This window comes from Montipora foliosa, chromosome 10 (genome assembly GCF_036669935.1).
Source record: "Montipora foliosa isolate CH-2021 chromosome 10, ASM3666993v2, whole genome shotgun sequence".
Taxonomy (NCBI): Eukaryota; Metazoa; Cnidaria; class Anthozoa; order Scleractinia; family Acroporidae; genus Montipora; species Montipora foliosa.
The window spans coordinates 20554353-20559051 of NC_090878.1; the positions used below are offsets into that span (position 1 = coordinate 20554353).

At 40.8% G+C, this 4699-nt stretch overlaps 1 pseudogene; it reads left to right on the top strand.

Moving 5' to 3' along the window:
- Positions 1 to 720: 720 nt before the first annotated feature.
- On the top strand, positions 721 to 2696 carry LOC137972611 (uncharacterized; annotated as a pseudogene).
- Positions 2697 to 4699: the final 2003 nt, after the last annotated feature.

Consider the following 4699-nt stretch of genomic DNA (forward strand, 5'->3'; position numbering starts at 1 on the left):
TGAGAAACATTGGCTACTGGGCTGACATGTTGATAAACTTCTTTTCACCACAAGTTTAAAATTAAGCGTGCCCTCTAAGCATCTGACAGCTTTGTAATACTAAAGTTTACTAAAGTTAAGCCCTCTCCGGCGGGATTAGTGTCTGGATGAGTGACCAAAAACATATACGCCTTCGTAAAACAGAAGCATTGGACCGAAAATACTATTAACGCTAACAAATGCGAACTTAGCAAGGTACAGATTTTGTTAGCTTGCCTTATGCAAAAACAAATATTCATGCAAAAGTAAATAAATATTGATGCACAGTTTTTAGAAAGAGCAGAAGGAAGTTTCCAGGACGGTCGCTCGAGAATAACATATTTACGACATGAAAACAACATTAATTTTGAACCGTGAATATAGAATATAAACAGTCACGATCAGCGACAAACATTTTGGGAGATTTTTGCTACGTTCAATTTTGTTATTGTGCGTTTTGGCTGCACAAATAAATCGCAAAATCGAAAGTGACATCGCCGGAATTCAGCGGGCGCCGTGATTACATGTATTTTCCTTCGGAAGTTTAGCGTGAGCATTCCAGTCGTGGCGCTAACACATTGGTGTTAGCGCGTGGGGTCTCTGGAGACCCCAGATAGGTATATAAGAGTATTTAGCGTCAAGGTAGTCATCACGTGCGAAGCTACTGGGCGGTTGTTGCAGAGGAATTGTTTTCTTTTCGTTATGCCGTTCTCTCCAGAGCATAGGACATCAACCGAGGACGGAGACAACACATCTCATACTAATACTGTCGTAGACGTATTTGAACGTTTCAAGAACCATCTAGACGAGAAAGTCGAAAGTCTTTCGTCCGGCCTCGTGTCCCGTACGTCGACTGAGACTCAAAAGTTAAGCAGAGTAGCCGAAGCAGAGAAGTTGAAGTTCGCGGGAAACAAGGATCAATTTTATCTTTAACTCCGAACTTTGCCGAACCCTTGACGAAGTAAGTGACCTTTTAGCCGCCAAGCAAACAGAAAAGGCAGAGGAGAAGGTCGCTGAGCTAAGTAAGAATCTTAAACGCCAGCAGAAGATTATCAAACTCGCCGACAAAAGCGAAGCAGGTTGGCTCGCCGTTAAAGAGTACCAGACAGAGGAGCTTGCCAGTGACTCCGAAGACGAGAAACGAATTCGTAAAGCACAGGAAAGAGCCTTGAAGAAGAAGAAACAGAATGTGTCAAGGAAGCAGGACAGGGATAGAAACTCGTCGCTTGGCGCTTCTCGTTTTCGCGCTACTGACGATGACAGGATGCTTTTTCGTGGTATTGTCCTTGCCCTTTCTTTGTATTTCACAGGCAAGTGTTTGCACTCTGCCTGCCTTTTAATACCTTGTTGTAGTGTGTTTTATGCGTCAGCATACTGGAGAAGGAAAATTATTTTCCTTCGCACGAACGCAGTGAGAAAGACGGAAAATGTATTTTCCTTCGGAAGTTTAGCGTGAGCATTCCAGTCGTGGCGCTAACACATTGGTGTTAGCGCGTGGGGTCTCTGGAGACCCCAGATAGGTATATAAGAGTATTTAGCGTCAAGGTAGTCATCACGTGCGAAGTCACTCGGCGGTTGTTGCAGAGGAATTGTTTTCTTTTTCGTCTATTTATTTTCTCGTTTACTTTATAAAGGTACACTTATGTGTTGTTCTAATTTTTCGTTTTTCCGTTTTTTCTTTCTTTTTTTTTTTTCCCCATTCGTTTCCGTGCCCTTCTTTTATTTTTTTCTCTTCCAGGCCGTCGATTGCCTTCTCAATCGGACACGTGTTTTCCGATGTGGTAGAAAGGGGCACTGGAGCACCGACAGTAGAAGATACGGGGGCGGATACAAATTTGGGACCGGCTTCGGAACGCAAGCCAAAAGCACCTCTCTCACCTCCTCCAAGCAAGTCAGAGCAATGACGTAGATATCATCGATAATGAGGAGACACCTGGACTTTTACCGGATAATTGTTCCAGTTATTTTTTGCCGGGTGGCAGTGTTATTTACCCTGTTTTGAGGAGAGTTCTATTACTCCTTGCCGGGTGGCAGTGTCATCTACCCAGTTGAAGGAGAGGTCAAGTGCTCCTTCGCCAGTTGGCAGGGTTCTATATGCCGGGTGGCGATTTGTCCTCGTTTGAGGCCAGATATTCCTTTTTTTTTTCGGCTGCGTGGTCCATATTTTGGATATTTTTCTTTTTTCTTTTTCGTTACTTTTTGCTAGGAAGTGCATATTCGAGGGTATTTTCTCTCGCATGCCTAATTTTTTATTTTTCTCAACAGCTTTACTGTTATTGGTTTTTCTTTTTCGTGATCCTTTGCAGGATTTGCAGAAGGCTACCACCTGGGGTGATATGTGTGGTTTCCGTAGACAACGTATGGTACAGCAATTGTTATCTTCAAGAGCTAACTCCTCTGTTAAAAAATACGTCCTTCATTATAAAGGTTTTCTTAAGTATTGGAGGTCTAAGGGTATTATTGTTACTCTCCCATGCGACAGTCTTTTGATATCAGAATATCTCTCGTATCTCCAGGATGCCAAAAATTCATACGCTGTTCTCTCCTTGGCCTTTTTTTTTTTTTCTGCTTTGAAGTAGGTGCACGATATCATTCCCCACGGTCCCCTAGGTAACCCAGTTGATACCACTCTTTCTCGCAATATTATTGAGGCTAGCAAGCGTTTATTTAGTAGACCCATCAACAAAAAGGAGCCCGTTACTCCTGATATGATTTATCGCATTTGCCTTGTATTTGCACGCGTAGATAGCAATCTTAAGGATTTACGTTCAGCCTTATTATTTGTGTTAGGTTTTCATGGCCTCTTTAGGATAAGCGAGTTATTGGATTTACTGGCCGTAGACTTCACAATACATACCGAGTATTTAGAAATTCTCGTCAAGTCTAGCAAAACCGATCAATACAGGGAAGGCAACGAAGTCTTTATTTCCAAGCTTGGGGGCATTATCTGTCCCCACGCTCTTATTTGTCGCTATTTTGCTTCCGCTAGAATCGATCCCAACTCTTCAGTTTATATTTTTAGGGCAGTACGGTTTTTCAAGAGAACCAATATGTACCTATTGTGCTCTACTAAGCTTAGTTATACTAGGGCCAGGGAATAATGCTTTCCAACGGAACAAAGAGTAGTTGGAAAGCGTGTTCGTTACGGTTCGTAGCATTACTATAATTCAAGGTATTCACATTGTTTCTGAAATAAGGCCTCAGATATTTTGAACAATTGTTTCGTATTTACCTTTTCTTCATGATTATGTAACTGCATATATTATATTCTAATTATTTGATATAAAAAGTAGAATTTCTAGTTTTCATTATCTCGCCTTCTGGACAGCCACCAAGAACTGTATCCTAACTTTATATTAGCTAGAAAACTTAAAGCTCTAATCTTCGGAGCTGAAATGCGTTGCATTCGATCGAGGAATACGTTCCCGGGTTTTTTCCCACTGGGTTTTTACCCCGGGTTTTCGTATCGGGCAACGTATCGCCGCTGTATTTTCCGTAGGTTTTTTCCTAGTTTCCTGTTGTGCGAATTTTTTCACTTATGTACTGCCCTTGCACTTAAATTTTTTGACTACGGTTATCTATATTATACACTTCGTCTAGATAGATACATTTCTATGTACTTTTTCCAGGCTATTGTCAACTATATTCGCATTGATGTTCGTTTTCTGACAGTGTTTTTTCAATTTTCATGGACAGTCTTTTCTTTACGCTAATTTTGTAAATTTATTTTCTTTTTCATCCTTGTATGCTTTTTTAAGTATAGAAACTAGACCCTCCGTGGGGGTACACTGGGTTGCCTGTGGTACGTGCACCGTTCTAAACAATTTTTTTCAAGGTCATTAAGAAGTCATACCAGAAGAGGCCCTTTGGCTCACAGGTCCTCACACGTTCGTACGATGAAACAGATCTGTCCTTGCGTAATATGTAGCTCTAACAGTGCACGATATTGTTTTGGTATTGTCTATCATTGTAGTGCCACACACTACAACACCAACTTCTTTGAGGAAGATAAACAACAGATTCCAGTACGGATTACTACACATCGCCATAACTCTCGTGGGACTACTCCCATTGTTCAAGAAAAATACTTTTCTATGCCTGCTTGGTCCTCTTCTACAGTAGATTCCAAGCGCAAATCTTTGGATCTCCGTCTATTAAACGCAAGATCAGTTAGGAACAAAACTTTAGCTATAAGTGATTTCACTACAGATCTCAACATTGACATCATGGCTCTGACTGAAACTTGGTTGAAGATGATGAAGCTTTTATAACTGAACTTTGCCCTGAAGGATTTAAATTCATGCTTCAAGGAATAACAACAATCGTGGCGGAGGTGTGGGCCTTCTTTTCAAGAATAATCTCCAAATGAAAAAGAAATTATGTGACTCATTTTTATCATTTGAAGGTATGGACATCCTGTTACTGAACTTGATAAACGTTAGGATTTTTGTCATATATCGTCCTCCTCCTTCACAAGTTAATGGTTTGTCAGTTTCGCTATTTTTTGCAGAATTTTCTCAATTTTTGGAGCACATTGTTATTCTTCCCGAAACCATTCTCATTCTTGGAGATTTCAACCTCCATGTTAATGCTGAAGATGATGTTAACGGCAAGAGGTTTCTTGATCTTCTTCTGTCTTTTAACCTTAAACAGCACGTTCTCTGTCCTACGTATAATGGTC